This window comes from Mobula hypostoma, chromosome 6, assembly GCF_963921235.1.
Source record: "Mobula hypostoma chromosome 6, sMobHyp1.1, whole genome shotgun sequence".
Taxonomy (NCBI): Eukaryota; Metazoa; Chordata; class Chondrichthyes; order Myliobatiformes; family Myliobatidae; genus Mobula; species Mobula hypostoma.
The window spans coordinates 37034622-37058736 of record NC_086102.1 but is presented as its reverse complement, the minus strand read 5'-3'; the positions used below and the strand labels follow the sequence as shown (position 1 = coordinate 37058736).

Below are 24115 nucleotides of genomic sequence, written 5' to 3'. Positions count from 1 at the left end.
CATCTCATTTTTGCAATACTGAAAGCAGATCCTCTCACAGTATTCAAATAATCGAGGCATAGATCTATACATTTACTGTGACATAACTTCTCTCATTTTCAATTCCATTCCTTTGGAAATGAAACACTGAAATTGGTTAATACTTTTATTTAAACTATTTTACCAATCTACAGTACATTGCTTGCTTTAATATATTATTGGGCTGATAAATATTTGAAAATGGTTTGAATCACATCAGAGATAACAGGATATCAATAACCTTTTGAATCATGGAGATAAAATCATTTCAAATTTTCACTTTAAGAAATTGTTTTGCTTTTTCTCTTACGAGTATTTTGAAATATCAGGGAAAAATAAAAACCACTGAATATTTGTGACGTGTTTGACAGATAGTTAACCAAAGCTTGTTGCTCAGCCACTATTAAAAAAATCAATTTTATGAAGACAGCATGCTGCTCATCTCCAACACACTTCATCGTCTTCCTCTCCTTAAACCTCCTCTAACCTCTACACTCCCCCAGTGCCCTGACACTAACACTGCCCATCCTACCACATCCAATGTACAGCAATGATACAAGTAGGGCTAGACCACAGAATTCACAAAGATTCAGGGAAGAACATTAAGTTCAAGCAGCCAATTGAGTGGTGGGGTAGGGTAGTGGCCCCCAAATGAAAAATAATGACAGCCTTTAAGTATCTCAAAAAAAAGATCCATTACAGTTGTCTTCAGAAAAGAGGGGGGCAATGTTGACACTAATAAATGCTTAAGAGTTTGAAATATTGGACAGATAAACATAGAAAGAGGGGAAGTAGTAAGTAGTTTATAATAAAACTCTGTTAATTTTGCATGCTCAGGGCTCTGGTAGTACAGGACTAGCAGATTTTCTAGTCCATCTAATGTTATTATATAATCAAACATATTCTAATTCACCACTTAAAAATGTTATACAGCATGGAAACAAGCGCTTTGGCACAACCCATCTACACCAACCAAAGTGCCTTCCTGTGCAAATCCCATTTGCCTCCATTTGGTCCCAGCATCTTTTAAACATTCCAAGTACACCAGCCTCTACCTCCTCTTCTGACAGCTCACACCTATGCCAAAGACCCTGTATGTAAAAGATTTGTCCCTCAGGTCCCCTTTAAATCACTCCCCTTTCCACTTAAACCTATGCCCGATAGTTTTAGGTTCTTCCCCCCCCGCCCCCCCGCTGACCCCAAGGAAAATGATTCTTGATAATCCACCACATCTGTGCATGATATTATAAACCTCTATCAGATTACCCTTCAGTCTCCTTCATTCCAGGAAAAACAGTCCCAGCTTCCCCAGCCTCTCTTTATAAAACTGGACCTAGAGACCCAGCAAAATTCTCATGAAACTCTTCTGCACCCTCTCTGGCTTAGTTACACTCTTCGCACAATATTCTCGGTGGTCTTGTACACTTGCAAAATGACACTTGAATATTTGTACTCAAATTCTTAGTGAAGTCGGCAAGCTTAAAGTTGGGATGGGGAAACAAGGTCCTGGCAAATTTAAAGACAGCGCAGGAAATGGAGCCCCAGTGAATGGAAGGGGAACACGATAAACCCAGGAATAGAATGGAAACCAGGCCCCTATAAGTAAAAGGAAGCATGGGAACCAAGACCCCAGTGAATGTATGGGGAATACAATAAATATCACTTGGGTGGGCAAGATGCTGAACATAATGGGATTTTGGAATGGTCAGACAGTGGACTATTGGAGATTTACTGTATTATGCTTGAATATAGTGGATAAAGCTGGGCCAGATAAAATATATCAGAAGCCATTAACAGTAGCAAAAGAGGAAATTGGTCAAGTTCTAACCGTCAGCATTCAATCCTCCTTAGCTAAAGTAGTAGTCTTGAAGATTGTACAAGTTTCACAAACATCCAATTTTTAAAAAAGGCAATAAACCAAATAATCACAGGTCATTTAGTTTAGAATTCCAAAGGGAATTAATTGAAATCAGAATAATTGGAATAGATTCTGAACGGGCTGCATATGCCTTCATTTACAAAACAGATTAATTAAGACAGCCAGCATGGATTTGTTAATAGAAGGTTCTGTCCGATTAACTTGGTTCAGTTTTCTGAAGTGCTAACAGGGAGAGGTCAATATGCTTAATCTGGTCTACTAAGATTACATGGATTTTAGCCAGACTTTTGTTATATCCCACCATGCCAAGATGGTCAAAAACTCCATGGGATAAGAAAAGCAAGAGATGAAACAGATCCAAGATTGTGTGACAAGCCTATTATAGTATTTTTGTAACTTTTAATTAGGTAACTCCTCGATGGTTTTATTTCATTCATTTGGCTCAATACACAAATTGTTCAGAATGCTGCAGTGTCAAACATGATCTAACTACACATTAAACTCCATGTCTCATTTTATCACAAATCTTCATTTTCAGTTATTTATTGCTGCCATTGCATTTTGTTTTAACCCTTGCTTGGTATTCAGCTTTTACCCGTGTCATTGATTTCACACAATATACGCATTTTTTTTAGAAACAGAATTTGAGAACAAAGAATTTTTATAAGACAATCTCAAGTCTTTTTAATGACTAATGAAAATAAATGTTCATACTCAAATGATCTGAAATACATTGATTCCATCAGTAGAAAGTACGTTGTTATTGTACTCTAAAGTAAACTGGGACTCACTTTATACAAATTTTACAAAGGTGTTCAAGATGTTGTGAGACATTGGTCAGCTTTACTTATGAATGGAAACATCTTCAGATTGTCCATACCAATTTAACATTCATTTTTCACTTAACAATAATAGCTTTTCCAACAAAAGACCAATAGATATAGGAGCAGGATTCTGCCAGTTGGCCCATCGAGTCTGCCCCACCATTTCATCATGGCCAGGAGTGAACTATTAGCTTACATTCAATAACTATACAAACTATTTTACTATTTGTTTCAGTTAATCAAAATTAACAGGATACATGCCTTTCAAGCAATTCAAGAATATATCTACAATTAGCAGTCAGGTATTGAGAAGTTGGGAAAATACGAAATCAGAAACAAAGACAAAAGTACATTGTCTTTACAGTTACAGGTATACAAGTTGTCACTAAATTGGCTAATCCATCAAAATCTTTTATTCCATGGCTTAGCTTAGTACCTTTACAAAGATCATGATTTTTAAAAACGGGCTCAGGAATCTCTGATGCCTTCAAAAGGATTTCCATTTGTTTCTTACTCACAATCCATCAGATATAGGAGCCGAATAAGGCCATTTGGCCCATTGAGTCTGCGTTACCATTTCAACATGGCTGATCTATTTTCCTTCTCAGTCCCAATCTCCTGCCTTTTCCCCGTATCCCTTCATGCCCTAACCAATCAGAAACCTATCAACATCTGCCTTGAATATACAAGAAGACTTGGCAATGAATTCCACAGATTCACCACACCCTGGCTAAAGAAATTCCTCATCTCCATTCTAAAAGGACATCCTTCAATTCAATTCTGAGGCTGTCTCCTCTGGTCTTAAGACTCTCCCACCATAGGAAACATCCTCTCCACATCCACCCTATCAAGGCCTTTCAACATTGATAGATTTCAGTTAGCTCAGCCCTCATTCTTATGAATTCTAGTGAAAACAGGCCCAGAGCCATCAAACACTCTTCATATGACAAACCATTCAATCCTGGAATCATTTTCGTGAACCTCCTTTGAACTCTTTCCAATTTTGGTCATCCATTCGAAGATAAGGGGCCCAAGACTGCTCAAAATACTCCAACTGAGGCCTCACCAGTGCTTTATGAAGTCTCAACATCACATCCTTGCTTTTAAATTATAGTCCTATTGAAATGAATGCCAACATTGCATTTGCCATCCTCACCACAGACTCAACCTGCAAATTAACCTTTAGGGAATCCTGCACAGGGACTCACTCTCATGTTCCTTTGCACCTCAGTTTTTTGTATTTCCTATCCATTTAGAAAATAGTCAATACTTTCATTTCTTCTACCAAAATGCATGACCATACACTTCCTGACACTGTATTCCATCTGCCTTTTCTTTGCCCATTCTCCTAATCTTTAAGTCCTTCTGTAGCCTCTCTACTTCCTCAAAACTACCTGTCCCTCAACCTATCTTCATATCATCTACAAACCTTGCAACAAAGCCATCAATTCCATCATCCAAATCATTAACATATAACATAAAAAGAATTGGTCCCAACTCCGACCCTGTGGAGCACCACCAGTTCTGGTAACCAACCACAAGAGGCTCCCTTTATTTCCACTCTTTGCCTCCTGCCAATCAGCCACTGTTTTATCTATGCTAGAATCTTACCTGTGATTCCCATGGGTCTAACTTGTTAAACAGCCTTGTGTGTGGCACCTTATCAAAGGCCTTCTGGAAATCCAAGTACATAACATCAACCGATTCTCCTTTGTCTGTCCTGTTTGTTTATTTCTTCAAAGAGTTTTCCCTTGAGGGAACCACATTGACTACGGCCTATTTTATCATATGCCTCCAAGTACCCCAATACCTCATCCTTAATATTTGACTCCAACATGTTCCCAACCACTGAGGTCAGACTAACTGGCCTATTGTTTCCTTTCATCTGCCTCTCTGCCTTCTTGAAGAATGGAGTGACATTTGCAATTTTCCAGTTTTCTGGAACCATTCCAGAATCTAGTGGTTTTTGAAAGATCATTACTAATGCCTCCATGATCTATTTAGCCAACTTTCAGAACTCTGGGGTGTACACCATCTGGTCCAGGTGACTTATCTACTTTCAGGCCTTTCAGTTTCCCCAAGAACCTTCTCTCTAGTAATGGCAACTTCACACATTTCATGAACCCTGACACCTGGAACTTCCACCACACTGCTAGTGTTTTCCTCAGTGAAGACTGATGCAAAATACTTCTTCAGTTCCTCTGCCATTTCGTTATCCCCAATTACTATCCACTCTCACCTCTCTTTACATATCTGAAGAAACTTTTGGTATCCTCTTTAATATTATTGGCTAGCTTACTTTCGTAATCCATCTTTACCTTCTTAATAACTTTTTAAATTGCCTTCTGTTGGTTTTTAAAAGCTTCCCAATCCTCTAACATCCCACTAAATTTTGCTCTATTATATGCCCTCTCTTTGGCTTTTATTTTGGCTTTGACTTCTCTTGTTAGCCACGGTTGTGTCATCTTGCCTTTAGAATATTACTTCCTCTTTGGGATGTATATTTATTCTGAATTTCCAGAAATTCCACCCATTGCTGCTCTGACATCATCCCTGCCAATGTTCTTTTCTAATCAATTCTGGGCAACACCTCTCTCATGTCTCTGACTATTGTAACATTGCCCTTTTGACATGCATTTTCTAACTTCCTTTGTAGGTCACATCCTTACTTCTGTTTGGGGAGCCCGTATACAACTCCCATTAGCGATTTTTTTTCCCCCTTTCAGTTCCTTAACTCTATACACAATGATTCAACACCTTCCAACCCTATGTCACCCCTTTCTAATGATTTGATTTCATTTTTTACCAACAGAGAAATGCTGCCCCCATCCCTTCCTGCTTATCCTTTTGATATAATGTGTATCCTTGGACCTTAAGCTCCCTGCTATACTCTTCTTTCAGCCATGATTCAGTGATGCTTACATCATACCTGCTGATCTGCAACTGTACTATAAGTTCAACTGCACATTCTATATTTGCGCACGTTCAAATATAACAATTCAATTATGACAATCAATGGATCTGATTTCCCTTGCTTTTGTTTCTGAACTCCTAGTTTGCAGCTTCCAATTGCCCATCTTCACTATGGACATCCAATTGCTCTGCATCTCAGTCTCACACGAAGTTGGCCTGAACAGGGGCTCAAAACACAAACAATCAAACATTTCATGAGTTAGTGCTTAAATTATTCTGGAGTTAAGATTACTAATTGTAACAAATTGCACAAAAATCTGAATATCCCACTTGAACAGATTTTGAAATTACATACAAACGTTTACTGCATTTTCAAAGATTTTCACAATTTCTAGCCTAGAGTCATTTCATCATCAATTGCTATTAACCTGATAAACATCTACAGAATCTGGTTCATTCACTAAAGTAAACTGTTGAAGAAGCAGATTAGTGTGCAACACCTTTAAATGTAGAACATTTTAAATGTTCCTTCACAGAAACAAAATATGAAAAGCTGCACAGAGGGATTAAGGTGGTAAACAAATTCTTTCCAAAAGTAAACATTTCAGTATCTGTTATTTTAAAAATGCAATTAAAGTAGAGTCCAAGGTGTTAATTACAGCAATATCAAGGTAAAAATTGGTTTAAATGGTCCAGAACAAAATGTTTGTAAATTATGTATCTATATGTAATATGGATATGAAGGTTTGAGGCATTAGAGGATTTTGAAGAAAGCAAATATGAAATTTTATGCTTTGGAGAAGGATCATTTGGAGTTCAGCAAAGTCAGGACCAGTGTTGGGTGGGGGTAAATGGGTGTTTTAAACTTGTTGCACCTTTCTGTTGTGAAGATAAAATATTTGCAATGAGCAAGATGCAACACAGCAAGAAGACAGAGAATTAGCTCTGGAGGTGAAAATCCTGAGCTAGGAGTTTCAAGAAAGGGACTGACAAAGCAATACAATCAGCCATTGGCACCAAGGTGGAAATAAAAAGCTTTGAAGCTTTTCAATAATATTCTTTAATATTATTATTTAAATTCATTCTAATCTTGCAGTATCAGAGTTATGCCTGTAGAAAAGTATTTGTTGGATTTGGCTTCCTTCAGTTAGGAACACATAATAAAACAATGTTTTAAAATGATTGAATTATTATAAACTGTTCCATGACCTATTTTTTATTGTAATCATCTTCAGAGGATAATAAGTATATTGCTAAATGCACCTTTTCAATTAACGACATCATGGCATGCGAATTTTGCTGGCAAGGTGACTGCACTAGTCCTAATTGTCCTCAAGTAAAGAGTGGATATGGAGGGGACATTTCCTATAGTGGGGTATTCTAGGTCAAGTGAGCATAACCTCAGAACAGAGGGACATCCATATAGAACAGAGATGAGTAGGAATTACTTTAGCCAGAGGGTGGTGAATCTGTGGAATTCGAAGCCATTGATTGCTGTGGAGGCCAGGTCAATGGGTGTATGTAAGGTGGAGGTTGATAGTTCTTGATTAGTCAGGGCATGGAAGGTCATGGGGAGAAAGCAGAAGAATAGAGTTGAGAAGAAAATGGATCAGCCATGATCAAATGGCAGAGCAGGCTCGATGGACTGAACGGCCTTTTCCTGCTCCTTTGTCTTGTGGTCTTATCAGATGGCAGGGAAGAGCCAGCTTTTTAAAATTGCGATGCCTCACTATCAGATGAGCTCAATGCCTTCTACGCACGCTCTGAAGATCCCTGCTGCACCTGATGATCCTGTGATCTCTTTCTCAGAGGCCAATGTTAGGCTGTCTTTAAAGAGAGTGAACCCTCGCAAGGCAGAAGGTCCAGATGGAGTACCTAGTAAGGCCCTGAAAACCTGTGCCAACCAACTAGCAGGAGTATTCAAGGACATTTTCAACCACACTGCTATGGGCGGAAGTTCCCACTTGCTTCAAAAAGGCAACAATTATACCAGTGCCTAAGAAGAATAATGTGAGTTGCCTTAATGACTATCGCCTGGTAGCACTCACATCCACAGTGATGAAATGCTTTGAGAGGTTGGTCATGAATAGACTGAACTCCTGCCTCAGAAAAGACTTGGACCCATTGCAATTTGCCTATCGCCACAATAGGTCAACGGCAGATGCAATCTCAATGGCTCTTCACATGGCTTTAGACCACTTGGACAACACAAACACCTACGTCAGGATGCTGTTCATTGACTATAGCTCAGCATTTAATACCATCATCCCCACAATCCTGATTGACAAGTTGCAGAGCCTTGGCCTCTGTACTTCCCTCTGCAAATGAATCCTCGACTTCCTAACCAGAAGACCACAATCTGTGCAGATTGGTGATAACGCATCCTCCTCGCTGATGATCAACACTGGCGTACCTCAGGGGTGTGTGCTTAGCCCACTGCTCTACTGTCTCTATACCCATGACTGTGTGGCTAGGTATAACTCAAAACGATCTGTAAATTTGCTGATGATACAACCATTGTTAGTAGAATCTCAGGTAGTGACGGGAGGGCATACAGGAGTGAGATATGCCAACTAGTGGAGTGGTGCCACAGCAACAACCTGGCACTCAACCTCAGTAAGACAAAAGAGCTGATTGTGAATTTCAGGAAGGGTAAGATGAAGGAACAGATACCAATCCTCAGAGGGATCAGAAGTGGAGAGAGTGAACAGTTTCAAGTTCCTGGGTGACAAGATCTCTGACAACCTAACTTGGTCCTAACATAAAGAAGGCAAGACAGTGGATAAAATTCATTAGGAGTTTGAAGAGATTTGGCATGTCGACAAATACACTCAGAAACTTCTATATATGTACCACAGAGAGCATTATGACAGGCTGCATCACTGTCTGGTACGGGGGTGGGGGGGGGGTACTGCACAGGACCAAAAGAAGTTGCAGAGGGTTGTAAATCTAGTCGGCTCCATCTTGCGTACTAGCTTACAAAGTACCCAGGATATCTTCAGGGAGCGGTGTCTCAGAAAGGCAGCTTCCATTATTAAGGACCTCCAGCACCCAGGACATGCCCTTTTCTCATTAGGTAGGCGGTACAGAAGCCTGAAGGCACACACTAAGCGATTTAGGAATAGCTTCTTCCCCTCTGCTATCTGATTCCTAAATGGACATTGAACCCTTGAACACTAGCTCACTTTTTTAAAAAATATATAGTATTTCTGTTTTTTGATCTACTCAATAGGTATACTGTAATTGATTTGCTTATTTTTTTCTCTTCTATATTATGTATTGCACTGAACTGCTGCTGCTAAGTTAACAAGTTTCATGTCACACGCCGGCGATGATAAACCAGATTCTGATTCTGTTTTGTTAAGACACTCCTTTGCTATTAGCGAGTTCCAAGACTTTGAACCAGAAAGAACAAATTAATGGCAATACATTTCCACGTCTGTGACTTGCAAAAGAATGTGCATATGGTTCTTCGACTTCACTCATATACCTCGTTAACCTCATCAAAACATCATTAACTTGGCAGGGCCACCTAACTGCTTTATCAGTGATGCTAGTCAGATCCTCATCCTGAAGGAGCAGATGTGTTGTTGCACATGCAAGGTGATCAGCTGGCTGTGGGAGCTCAATGTTACGTTGCCCTTTTATTAATTTTGAAAAATGTGGCATTAAAGGACAAATCCAGTGCAATTACTGGGGCACTTGTATGCAGACAGATGAAGCACTTCAGACTGGTATCACTGTCATCTCACTTGAGGTATTTTTATGCAAGTGACTTAGAGTTGCTGATCCCACTACATTATTTCAACATTACTTGTGCTCTGTGTCTGAATGCAAATGCAAGTAGTGGGCTTCCTGCCTAACAGCACTACAAGTAATTATGATGTTAAAGCTTTCCTTTTATTTTGCTGAAAAATGAAAGTAGATTAATTGGACAATAACTGGCAGATCTACTGTCCAGAAAATCCCAGTGAAAGCTAAATTTCCTCTTTATTGGGTAGATAAGACATTTACAGTTGCTCTAGCAAAACTTAGCCTGTGTTCCAATACTAGTTACATTTGTACTATCAGCACCTCAGCCAGATTATGGTTAGCATTTGTATTCAACTATTAATCATACACCACATGAAGCGGCTAGTCTGATACCTGTAATGATACAAATGCAAAGAGGTTAAATGAATACTCCCCTCACATTACTAGTGGAGGATGGCTACATGAACTTTAACTTCGACTTCTGGCCTCTGCCGTGCTCATAGGATGTAGATCTCCACAAACTAAGTGGATATTCCATTTGTGGTTTATCCTACCACCAATGTTCATTGCAGGATCCAGTAGGCCTAAGAAACACAGGTTTGATTCACTGGATTTGCAACCCTTGGCCCTGTCATTACTTTGAAATGCAACTCTTGCTATAATTTCAGTTTAATAATCACATTACTCCAGCTTCTAACTACCAAACATTTCCTTTGAATGCCAGTTACCCATATATTATCTCTGTTCATCCCCAAAATTGATTACAGAATCTTTATACTTCTCATCATTTACTTTTGGAGCTCTATCCTTCACACTGTTTCTTTCCATTTTAAAACTGTTCACAATCCATTTTGCTTAGACATTCTACTTAGGAAAGGATTTCTTTTTATATTCATGAAATTATTTAAACACATGTAGCTAGTAACATGCCTGCTCAGCATGTTGCAGAAAACAAGGCAACGTAAAGCCGGAATAGTCAGTAAAGTACATGATTTTATACTTTAATACAACTTTCAACTGTGGTAATTGAGCACATCTTTAATTTATTCAGTCATTTAAAAAAATACTTTTAATCAAGATTTTAAACACTGCAACTAATGAATTTGCTAGTTGATAAGAGACCATAGCTGTACCCACCAAACAAGAAACTGGAAAAAGATTCTAAAAGCATAGATTGAAGGATCTGTATTATTAGAAATTGTGAATTTTTAACATACTCACTTAAGGATACACCTTAATAGACAAAACATTCTGTATTTCTAGATCAGAGGAAACCATGAAAATTAGCAGCAGAACTGTGTACTCATGTCTATACTGTTAGTTACTAGAAAGGAATAATTATTTGATAAAGCAGTGGCTTTTACTTCCCACCCTAAATGGTCTAACTGCTGGATACAAGGCTATAGATAAGTACTATGAAACTACACTTGACGCACACCACACTAAGCCCAACCAATTTTTTTTTCTGTGAAATTAAATGCAATTTTAAATCTTACACATTCATATTTGGTACACGAGAAAGGTCAATTATTGAACAAAAATACAAATAAAACAATTATATGTTTTCTTTCTCTTTTAGCAATAGGTGCTGATGTATTACAGAAAAGAGGTTCCTGGTATATTAACATAAAGCTATCACATTCCTATTAAGTGGGAAATAATTGAGTATCAGCATTTTCACCTTCAGCTAGGATATTTCAGATTTCCAGCATATCTATTGTGATGGAGTGCTTTGAAAGGTGGGTGATGAAACATATCAACTCCTGCCTGAGAAGCAACTTGGATCCACTCCAAATTGCCTCCTGGCACAACAGGTAACAACAGATACCATTTCATGGCGCTTCACTCGACTCCAGATCATCTGGACAGTGAAAATGCATACATCAGGATGCTCTTCATTGGCTATAGCTCTGCATTCAATATTATCACCCCCTCAAAATTAATCAATATGCTTCATGACCTGGGCCTCAATATCTACTTGTGCAATTCGATCCTTGATTTCCTGACTTGCACACCACAGTCAGTTCGAACTGGTAACAGCATGCCATCCACAATCACCATCAGCACAAGTGCACCACAAGGCTGCGTGCTTAGCACTCTGCTCTACTTGCTTTATACTTATGACTGTGATGCTAAGAACAACTCCAATGCCATATTTAAGTTTGATGACGACAACCCTGTCATTGGCCCAATTGGTGGTGACGAATCATTATATAGGAGGGAGATAGAAAATCTGGCTGAGTGGTGCCACAACAACAACAACCTCTTACTCAATGTCAGCAGGACCAAGGAGCTGATTATCGACTTCAGGAGGAAACAGAATATCCATGAATCAGACCTCGTTAGGGAGTCAGAGGTGGAGAGAGTCAATAACTTTAAAATTCTCAGTGTTACCTGTCCTGGGTCCAGCACTTAAGTGCCATAACAAAGAAAGCATGGCAGCACCTCTACTTCCTTAGGAATTTGCAAAGATTCCTTGACTTCTATAGATGTGCAGTGGAGAGTATATTGTTGGAGTTGCATCATGGTCTGGTATGGAAACACCACTACCCTACAAAAAGTAGTGGATACAGCCCAATCCATCATGGGTAAAGCTCACCCCACCATTGAGCATATCTACATGGTGTGTTGCACAGCAAAGCAGCATCCATCATCAAGGACCCCACCATCCAGGGCACACTCTCTTTGCTGTTAGGATCAGGAAGGAGGTACAGAAAACTCGGGACCCACACCACCAGGTTCAGGAAAAAAAAGTTATTACCCCTCAACCAGCAGGCTCTTGAACCAGAGGGGATAACTTCACTCATCCCATCACTGAACTGTTCCCACAATCTATAGACTCACTTTCAAGGACTCTTCAGCACATGCTTTCGATATTAATTGTTTATTTATTGCTATTTTTTTTTCTTTTTGCATTTGCACAGGTTTTTGTCTTTTGCACATTGGTTGTTGTCTGGTCTTGTTGCATGTGGTCTTTTATTGATTCTATTGTTTTTCTTGTATTTACTAAGATTGCCCACAAGAAACAGAATCTCAGGGTTGTATATGGTGACATACTGTATATGCACTTTAAACTTATTTTTCCTGAATTCAAAATCTACGTTTACATTAGAAATACAATTTGAAATTTCCAATTTTAGTTTTGGTTCATTACTGTGAACAGTGGGGTGATTAATGGTCAAAACTGGTTAAATTCAACTGGCAATTAAAAATCTCTAATCAATGAATGATCAGTCAAACAACAGGAATTCTACAGATGCTGGAAATTCAAGTAACACACATCAAAGTTGCTGGTGAACGCAGCAGGCCAGGCAGCATCTCTAGGAAGGGGTACAGTCGACGTTTCAGGCCGAGACCCTTTGTTAGGACTAACTGAAGGAAGAGTTAGTAAGAGATTTGAAGGTGGGAGGGGGAGGGGGAGATCCAAAATGATAGGAGAAGACAGGAGGGGGAGGGATGGAACCAAGAGCTGGACAGGTGATTGGCAAAGGGGATATGAGAGGATCATGGGACAGGAGGTCTGGGGAGAAAGACAAGGGGGTGGGGAACCAGAGGATGGGCAAGGGGTATAGTCAGAGGGACAGAGGGAGACAAAGGAGAGTGAGAGAAAGAACGTGTGTATGAAAATAAATAACGGATGGGGTATGAGGGGGAGGTGGGGCATTAGCGGAAGTTAGAGAAGTCGATGTTCATGCCATCAGGTTGGAGGCTACCCAGGCGGAATATAAGGTGTTGTTCCTCCAACCTGAGTGTGGCTTCATCTTTACAGTAGAAGAGGCCATGGATTGACATGTCAGAATGGGAATGGGATGTGGAATTAAAATGTGTGGCCACTGGGAGATCCTGCTTTCTCTGGCGGACAGAGCGTAGGTGTTCAGCAAAGCGGTCTCCCAGTCTGTGTCGGGTCTCGCCAATCATGCCCTTACACTTCCTCCCTGACCACCATTCAGAGCCGCAGACAGTTCTTCCAGGTGAGGCGACACTTCACCTGTGAGTCGGCTGGGGTGATATACTGCGTCCGGTGCTCCCGATGTGGCCTTCCATATATTGGCGAGACCCGACGCAGACTGGGAGACCGCTTTGCTGAACACCTACGCTCTGTCCGCCAGAGAAAGCAGGATCTCCCAGTGGCCACACATTTTAATTCCACATCCCATTCCCATTCTGACATGTCTATCCACAGCCTCCTCTACTGTAAATATGAAGCCACACTCAGGTTGGAGGAACAACACCTTATATTTCGTCTGGGTAGCCTCCAACCTGATGGCATGAACATCGACTTCTCTATCATCCGCTAATGCCCCACCTCCCCCTCGTACCCCATCCGTTATTTATTTTTATACACACATTCTTCCCCCCCCCCCGCTCCGTCTTTCTCCCCGGACCTCCTGTCCCATGATCCTCTCATATCCCCTTTGCCAATCACCTGTCCAGCTCTTGGCTCCATCCCTCCCCCTCCTGTCTTCTCCTATCATTTTGGATCTCCCCCTCCCCCTCTCAAATCTCTTACTAACTCTTCCTTCAGTTAGTTCTGACGAAGGGTCTCGGCCTGAAACGTCGACTGTACCTCTTCCTAGAGATGCTGCCTGGCCTGCTGCGTTCACCAGCAACTTTGAAATGAATGATCAGTATTAGATTTTTATGTGCAATATGCTGAATATGTTGAGAGCTTTTCTTGCAATATTGCTTGAGCAAGGCAATTAAATACTTAGAGAATTTTCATTTCAGCTTTTAGAGTACTTCACCCACTTTTCGGCTTGTACAGTAGGATTTTCTTGCATTTCTGGGTTTGAATCATTCCCTACTCACATTGCTTACACTGCTTGGCAATGATTATTTTTAGAAAACTTACAAAATACTTGCTATAAACATGGTATACATGTTATTTCCCCTGAGGAGTTCTTTTGTAGAACAGTTTACCAAATGGCTTATTACTTTTATTCACCTTGATTCCCTTATTGTGTTAATGTACCACGAAGTTTATGAAAGATGTCAGCCTCTTTATTTTAGCTTGTCATCATTAATGACATCTCTATTATCGACAAAACTGAATGTTAATTTTGTGTGCAATGCACCATTTAGACACTCTGGAAATCTTACAGTCCATTTTATTGGAAACTTCAGAAATAATCTTTAAGATTTTATGAACTAATCATTTTTTCAACAGCATCACATTTTCTTTTATGTAACCAGACACACAGCTCTTTCACCCTATTTCTACCCTTACTTTTACTCTGAGCACTTTTCACCACTGTCAAGCAGTAAACCACAGTAGTGCACAGACAAATGCAATTAATAAATAGTCTGCATGAACATTCTGAAGGGCTTTTGGAGCATCCTTAAAGCAAAATGTAAATTCTGCTGAGTTGCCTTTGATTGTCAAAATTCATTACCAAGTTTTAAAATATGATTCTCTTTTACTTAAAATTTTTTTTAAAAACCAAAAGACAAAAGTTAACAATGTGGTTACTACAATCAATTTGTAACTTTAACATGCCTTCAGAAATAACCTGCATTGTGTTCGACTGCAGACTGCTTCAACATTCATGGACTCAGGGTCTTGGATTATAGGATTTTTTGTGTGTATTTTACTGATATCTTGTATGTGCTATGTGTGCCTTGTGCTGTGTGTGATTGTTGGTATTGTGTTTTGAGCCTCGGCCCCAGAGTAACGCTGTTTCGTTTGGCTGTATTCATGTATGGTTGAATGACAATTGAACTTGAATTAAACATGTGATTGTGTTGAATGAAAGTGACTATAGAACAGAAAGTGTGAAGCTGGAAGCCCGACCTCACTAATCTCACCTGGAAGAGAGAATGAAGACAACATCATATCAGCTAATTTCTGTTTGAGCCTGGGCTGCAATTGACTGACTCAGTTTATGTCCACCTGTTTGCAGAGTTGCTGTACTCGCTGTCTGTAGTACTGACCTGGACTATGTTGACAAGAACTTCCATACTGAAGTTTTATTACTAAGTGGTACGTGCATCCCAGTGTATATGGATAATTGCACAGGGTATAATATCAACTTACTACTCTGATTATCTTGAGTCCAAACAATTAACTAGATAATGAGTTATAATTTACCTCTCTTCTAATTAGAATCAAGTTTACATATAGCAAAACAGCTCCCATACATGGTGAAAAAAGTTCAAACAGAATCGCAAGTTCAGCCAACTAAAATGGAAAATCGTTCTGTTTGAAATCAGAGTTATTGTCTCCTTCCAAACTCTACACTTCACTAGTATGTCACTGAGATCCAACATTAAAACCTGGAAGATAACATGAAGTTTTGAAAATGTACATACACAAAACATCAGAAAGAATTAGGTTTAATCAGATCAATATAACAGCTGTTTAGGTCTTTATAAACAGATTTTTTTTTACTTCAGATTTTACTTTTTGTCTGAGATTCCAGAATGAATATTTTTCTAACTGAAACTGAATTTTGGAAAGGTGCCATGTTCAGTGACCTCTGTAAAGATCATTTAACACTATTCTCTGTATAGAACATTTAACATTTCTCAGCAACATATATTATGTGTCATATTCTCAGTTGCTTTTTATTCTTCACCCTTGATTCTATTTCTTAGTCTCTTTTACTTTGTATACTGTTTTGCAATGAACTTAATTTACTTTTAATACATAGAAATACTTGTTATAATGGAACTACACTATGCCACAGTTTTTAGGGTTCCAGAGCAGGGATTTTCTAATGTGATTGGCATACAAGGAACTTTGAGTGAAAGAGGCACAAATCTTACAACTCACAAATCTCAGGGGTTGAACGAGAGTCACCAAATTACCTGTATGACTTCCTACCTCAGAGGAAGATCTTAAAATGTCTGTTGTCAATGGCAACTATCGCTTTGTAATATATACCCAATCTGTTAAAAAAGACAGCAGTGTACCCACCTAGGATATATCTATCCACAGAAAAGGCCATTATGTACAAATAATTCCTTCATACATGTATTCAAGCTTAATCCTTCTATTAGATTTTTTTTATTTTAATCCGCATCAAATATATTATCAATTCAATGACCATAGACTCTGCATACAATAAGGTGCTGCAACACACAATTTAAGCTGAAATTGAAAATGCTCTTTCAAACTTCATCAGTTTCTTCTTTTCAGTAAATATAAATCTCTCACTAAGGACAAATTATTTCCAAAGCATCAATGTCACCAGCCACACTGAAAAATACAAGTTTTAGATAACTTATAATTTTTAAAATTAATATCTTGGTTCATTATTGCCACATGTAACAAGGTGTAGTGAAAATCTTGGCTTACGTACCATTGCACCAGTTCACTGAGGTGGCACAAGGTTAAGCAATAACAGAATGAAGTTTTACAGTTACAGAAAAAGTACAGTGCAGGTAGATAATAAGGTGCAAGATCATAATGAGGTAAACTGAGATCAAGGTTCCACCTTAGCATACAAAGGAACCATTCAATCGTCTAATAACAGAACCTGTTCCTTGAACCTGATCGAATGCGTTTTCAGGCTTTTGTATCTTCTGCCTTATGATAATGGGGGAAGAAGAGATACAGTGCCTTGTCAAATTTTCAGTCCCTAATTCTTTGTTCACATAAATGAGTATAACAACCAGGGATGTTGATTTGCTCTGCACAACATGATGGAACAAGATTTGCCCATTGCTCATTGCAAACTTGCTCAAACTGTGCCAGGTTAGCGGGGAGCAGCGGTGGACAGCAATTTTGAGGTCATGGGATATTCTATTGGGTTGAGATCAGGACTCTGAATGGGCCAGTCAAGGACATCAATTTTCTTCATTTGAAGCCACTCCATAGCTGCTCTGTCAGTGCGCTACTAGGTGGAGGTCCTACTAAAGACGAACTTTCTCCCCAGTTTAAGCTTTCTGGTAGAGGCTGGCAAGTTTTAGCTGGCAGAGGCTAGCAGGTTTTTACACATGGTTTCTCTGTATTTAGCAGTATTCATCTTCCCATCAATCTTGACCAGATTTCCAGTCACTGCTGAGAAACATCCCCATAGCATGATGCTATCTCCAGCACACTTTACAGTAGCGTTAGTATTACCCAGCTGATGTTCAGTAGTAGATTTATACCACGCTTAGTATTGAAGCCAAAAAGGTTCCACTTTAGTCTCATTTGATCACAAGACGTTGTCCCACATTTTTACAGTATCTTCTAAGCGACGCTTTGCAAAGTTTTTATAGGCAAGGATATACATTTTTTTAAGCCAGGACTTCTTCCTTGCCAATCTTCCATAAATGCCCTTTTTCTACAAGACCTTAGAAATGGTGGAGCTATGAACTTCGTCTCCAGTTGCAGCCACTGATTTCTGCAGCTCACTCAGAGTGACTGTTGGTGTCATGGTAGCCTCCTTACAAATGACATTCTTCTCTGTTGACTAAGTTTCGAAGTGTGGCCTGCTCTCAGTAGTGTGGCTGAGGTTTCGTATTTTTTCCCCACTTTTTCACAATAGACTGAACTGAGCTCCACGCCTTTGAGATAGTCCTGTACCCTGCTTCAAATTTTGACTTCTCTATTAACAATATTGTCAATAAACTGGACTGGTCAAAGAACACTGAGGCTGTCTACAAGAAGGGTCAGAGCCGTCTCTATTTCCTGAGGAGACTGAGGTCCTTTAACATCTGCCGGACGATGCTGAGGATGTTCTACGAATCTGTGGTGGCCAGTGTTATCATGTTTGCTGTTGTGTGCTGGGGCAGCAGGCTGAGGGTAACAGACACCAACAGAATCAACAAACTCATCCATAAGGCCAGTGATGTTGTGGGGATGGAACTGGACTCTCTCACAGTGGTGTCTGAAAAGAGGATGCTGTCTAAGTTGCATGCCATCTTGGACAATGTTTCCCATCCACTATATAATGTACTAGGTGGGCACAGGAGTACATTCAGCCAGAGACTCATTCCACCGAGATGCAGCACAGAGCATCATAGGAAGTCATTCCTGCCTGTGGCCATCAAACTTTACAACTCCTCCCTTGGAGGGTCAGACACCCTGAGCCAATAGGCTGGTCCTGGACTTATTTCATAATTTACTGGTATAATTTACATATTACTATTTAACTATTATGGTTCTATTACTATTTATTATTTATGGTGCAACTGTAACGAAAGCCAATTTCCCCCGGGATCAATAAAGTATGACTATGACTATTATCATTTTCCTGACTTATTTTAAATTCTCTTTTGTGTTCATTTTGGTTTGATCTGTTGAAAATCTACCATATTGTTGGAACTTACAGAGAGGTGGGGTATTTATTCTAATGAATTCACTGAAAACAGGTGTTCCTCAAATTAGGTGGTATATATTTGCACCCGAGGAAAGTTAGCATTGTAATTACAAAGGGGGTGAATACTTTCTCAGCTTCACAATTTTGGTTTTTAATTTTTAGTAAATTGCTGATGGGTTTTGGAATTTTTCTTTTGTTTTGACATGATGCACAATGTTTTGTACATTAGCTCAAAAATCCTACTTCAATATATTTTAAATTTAGAAAATGAGACAGTAAAATATGAAAATAGTTGTGAGAGCTAAATATTTTTTCAAGGCGCTATAATGCCCAGTGTTTGTGGGGGTCCTTTGATTATGCTAGCTGCTTTACAGAGGTAGCAAAAAATGTAGACGCAGTCTAAGAAGTGGAGGCTGGTTTCCGTGACGTGTCAAGCTGTGTCCACAACTCTCTGTCATTGTTGTTGTTTTAAAAAAACACTGTCACGGGCACAGCAGTTGCCATACCGAGCCATCCGGTTAGGATGGAGCATCAATAAAAATTGATGGAGGTTCAAAAGGAACCTGACTAATTTCTTGGGCCTCCTGAGAGAGTACCTCTGGTGAACCTTCATAGCCATGATGCCAATGTGGTTGGAACAGGACAGGTTATTTGCAGTATACACTCCTTGGAACATGAAGGTATTTTTCCCATTCATTGAACATGGGTCATTTCAGCTTGCATCAGCATGCAAGAATGAGCTTAACACCATATTTTACATTGCTGTGCAGTTTGGCTTTTAGCCAAATGCACAAGAATGTGTATTGCAATATCATGGAGCCTAGAAACCAAGAATGAACTCATCATTTTCCATATGTAAAATAAAGGTAAAAGGTAAATACAACAAACTTCAATCAATGAAAACAAGACTTCTGTGGTTTGCTTACTATTTCTTATTTGAAAAAGAGAAACATTTACCACTGTCCTCTTCTGACTCTCCAGATCATTTTTTTCCCATTTCAATTATGCCAGATAACTTGGCAGATTATTATAATATTCAATTACACCATAGATTTAAGAAGCAGGAGAAACTGCCATTCATTGACTACAAATCCAGTTTTTCTGTGCCTTTTCCTCAATACCCTTTGTATCCACACATGCTTACTTTACAGTCTTTAATAAACTGGATAATTGTACAATGCTGTCAATGTTCTAGAATAAAGCTTTGGAGATTCACACCTCTCTAAGTGATGAAATTTGTCTTCACATTCAAAAACAATCTTGCCAGCTTTGGCCACCTCTTTTATTAAAGATCATCCTTTTGTTGAATATTAATCCACTATGCATTTCAAATGTTATTCTTATAGAAATAAAGAGTAATACATTTTCATACAATTAGTTTCACAAAAACCTTGTAACTACATTCACTCTCAGTAATAACATCATTCTATCTTCCTGTTGATATGGACAACAAAGTAGCTGGAAACAAGTTTACTTGTAAAATCAAAATAAAATTGGTTAGGAAGAATGTGGGTATAAGAATTGAATCCTGATATAATATAGGTATTAGAGACAAGTATGTCATCAAAACAGAAACAGCCTTCCGGATAAAGCATCAGATTTCTAGAAACTATTGCAGAAATTTTTCAGCTAAACACAGTTGGAAATTCTGTACAGTAAGAAACGAGAATATCTGGATACACTTTCTCTTGCCAGGGGGTTTTTGTTTTTGTCCAACAATGCAGAAATCTATTACATGTATTTCACAACTTGTTTCAAGCTTAAAAATTGTACTTGGGCTAATAAAAATACACTATTGTTTAAATGAAAACAATAATGTGAAAACAGTTTAAAAGTTAAGGTTAAACAGATTCAACTTGTATACATTTTCAATTATACCCACAGTATTACTATTGGAAATTTGTAGAGCTCTTTGCCATTTTCCTGCTTCAAAATTTGTCTACATGAAGCACTACTGATGAATGGCACAACCTCTCTAGACAATTTCAGAAAAAAATGCTTTCCTTTCTACGGAAATAAATATCACAGATCTAAAAAGACTGAACTGTAACATAGCAACTAAAAATTCAATACATGATCAGCAATTTCTCACAGCAATAGCATTAACAATTAGAAGTAGAGGTCAAGTGTAGTCAAAACTCCATTGTAATAAATACCTTCAGAACAATAATCTTAATTCCTGAAATATTTAGAATCATAGTCAACTGAACAATTTCATAAGATAAATGCCAATGAGTTTTCTGCCAAACCTACGAGCCTGGAAATAAGGATTGCACTCTAGTCTAGATGGACTTGTACATCAAAAACAATTTGCATTTTTCTTACCCAAACAATTAAAATGGAAATTGATGTGATGAAGATGAATCTTTTCAAAATCCTTCTCACTTGATCACGACCTATCAAGAAACAGATATTTTATGAAATGACTCATTCCAAATACATACAAGATTGATAAACTGGTCTGATGCTACACTTAAGATTTGTGAGCCTATACAGTACCATTTTTTTAACTTGTGAAAGTGCTATTGCAAAGAATTAGGAGATACACACACACACACTCCCTCTCTCTCTTTAATGGTTTTTAAAAACCCAATCCCATTCCATTCAATTCTATCAACTCATCTACCCACAACAAACAGAACAGCTTCAATTTAAAGGTGCCACAGACTTCAATAACACATATGTATCATGAGAAATCTGCTAGCAAGTGGTTTTGTAATCAAATTGCAAAATGTTCTTTTCATTAACCTACAAAAACAATAAAAATTAGATCAGAATCAAATAAGCTCATCTGGCATAAACACAGAATACCAAATGTGCAGATATTGAAATGGGAAAGCCGTAATCAAAATTTGCAATTACATGAAATTACTGCATTGAAATAGCCTCTTCAAATCTGCATTTATCCTCACAAAGATCATTTGATCATTTACCCACCTGATTTTTTTGTGCTTCAAACTCCAGTTTCGATGGAGACAGATAGACATCACCCATCTGTCTAACTTAACCTTGGAGGTTTAATGTCAGAGGTGAAACTACCCTGGCGTAGATCAGTAAATGATACTGGTAAGAAAGGGGCAGGTACCGTATAGTTTATACAAATGGGTTAGTGACATCTTTGCTTAATGTTGATATTTATTCATATGGTAGATAACTTCACACAACTCAACACAGAACTGTTCTACAACCCATGAACTCACTTTCAAGGACTCTACAACTCATGGTCTCAATATTAATTTTTTTTTTAGTAATTGCACAGTTTGACTTCTTATGCACATTGGTTGTCCATCTTTCTGTGCATAATTGATTTTATTGCATTTCTTTGTATCTATTGTGAATGCCCACAAGAAAATGAATACACACTAAAAAGAGGGCGTTTAGAGATGGAAATAGGGAGGAGCTGAGGGCAATGAAAGCCAGGATCAGGGGGGCTACAGACAGGTACAGAAACAACAGGAATTCTGCAGATGCTGGGAATTCAAGCAACACACATCAAAGTTGCTGGTGAACGCAGTAGGCCAGGCAGCATCTCTAGGAAGAGGTACAGTCGACGTTTCAGGCTAAGACCCTTCGTCAGGAGGAAGCTTGAGTGGAAACTTCAGCAGAACAACATGAGACAGGTCTGGAGGGGGATGAGAACCATCACTGGGTTCCGGCAAACTAGCAACAGAAGAGCTGAAGGCAGTGTGGACAGGGCCAACGAACTTAACCTGTTCTTTAACAGATTTGACATTGTGGCCCCTGCCCATCCTCCACATGAGTCATCTGTTGTCGGCCCCCAACCAACACATATTCCACTCTCCCCTCCTACCCCTCCTCACAGTCCCCCACCCTGCTCTCATGACTATACCCCTTCCCCACACGAAACCACCACGGTGGGCTTCACGGCTGAACAGGTGAGAAGACAGCTGAAACGTCTCAACCCAAGCAAGGCTGCAGGACCGGATGGTGTCAGTACCAGGGTGCTCAAAGCCTGTGCCCCTCAGCTATGTGGAGTACTTCGCCATGTATTCAACCTCAGCCTGAGGCTCCGGAGGATTCCTGTGCTGTGGAAGACGTCCTGCCTCGTCCCTGTGCCGAAGACGCTGCGCCCCAGCGGCCTCAATGACTACAGACCAGTGGCATTGACCTCTCACATCATGAAGACCCTGGAGAGACTTGTTCTGGAGCTGCTCTGGCCTATGGTCAGGCCACACTTAGATTCCCTCCAGTCCCGACTAGGAGTTGAGGATGCCATCGTCTACCTGCTGAACCGTGTCTACGCCCACCTGGACAAGCCAGCGAGCACTGTGAGTGTCATGTTTTTTGACTTCTCCAGTGCATTCAACACCATTCATCCTGCTCTGCTGGGGGAGAAGCTGACAGCGATGCAGGTGGATGCTTTCCTGGTGTCATGGATTCTTGATTACCTGACTGGCAGACCACAGTAGGTGTGCTTGCAACACTGTGTGTCTGACAGAGTGATCAGCAGCACTGGGACTCCACAGGGGACTGTCTTGTCTCCCTTTCTCTTCACCATTTACACCTCCGACTTCAACTACTGCACAGAGTCTTGTCATCTTCAGAAGTTTTCTGATGACTCTGCCATAGTTGGATGGATCAGCAAGAGAGAGAGGCTGAGTACAGGGCTACGGTAGGAAACTTTGTCACATGGTGTGAACAGAATTATCTGCAGCTTAATGTGAAAAAGACTAAGGAGCTGGTGGTAGGCCTGAGGAGAGCTAAGGTACCGGCGACCCCTGTTTCCACCCAGGGGGTCAGTGTGGACATGGTGGAGGATTACAAATACCTGGGGATACGAATTGACAATAAACTGGACTGGTCAAAGAACACTGAGGCTGTCTACAAGAAGGGTCAGAGCCGTCTCTATTTCCTGAGGAGACTGAGGTCCTTTAACATCTGCCGGACGATGCTGAGGATGTTCTATGAGTCTGTGGTGGCCAGTGCAACCATGTTTGCTGTTGTGTGCTGAGGCAGCAGGCTGAGGGTAACAGACACCAACAGAATCAACAAACTCATTCGTAAGGCCAGTGATGTTGTGGGGATGGAACTGGACTCTCTGATGGTGGTGTCTGAAAAGAGGATGCTGTCCAAGTTGCATGCCATCTTGGACAATGTCTCCCATCCACTACATAATGTACTGGTTGGGCACAGGAGTACATTCGGCCAGAGACTCATTCCACCGAGATGCAACACAGAGCGTCATAGGAGGTCATTCCTGCCTGTGGCCATCAAACTTTACAACTCCTCCCTTGGAGGGTCAGACACCCTGAGCCAATAGGCTGGTCCTGGACTTATTTCCTGGCATAATTTACATATTACTATTTAACTATTTATGGTGTAATTACTATTTAATTATTTATGGTGCAACTGTAACGAAAACCAATTTCCCCTGGGATCAATAAAGTATGACTATGACTTACTTGACAATAAATTTACTTTGACTTATTCTACCTCAATAATTAATTCCAAAAGTTCCA

General features: G+C 39.7%; 1 protein-coding gene across 9 annotated transcripts in view; it reads right to left on the bottom strand.

Moving 5' to 3' along the window:
* LOC134347937 (HMG box transcription factor BBX) overlaps nt 1–24115 on the bottom strand; it is a 165677-nt gene that overhangs the window by 106667 nt on the left and 34895 nt on the right. For 7 of the 9 annotated variants that reach the window (XR_010018302.1, XM_063050596.1, XM_063050595.1 and 4 more), the window contains exon 2: nt 20961–21031. The exons of the other annotated variants lie outside the window; for them this stretch is intronic. The gene's annotated coding sequence lies outside the window, so the exon portion shown is untranslated. The remainder of the gene's footprint in view (nt 1–20960; nt 21032–24115) is intronic. 9 annotated transcript variants of the gene reach the window in all.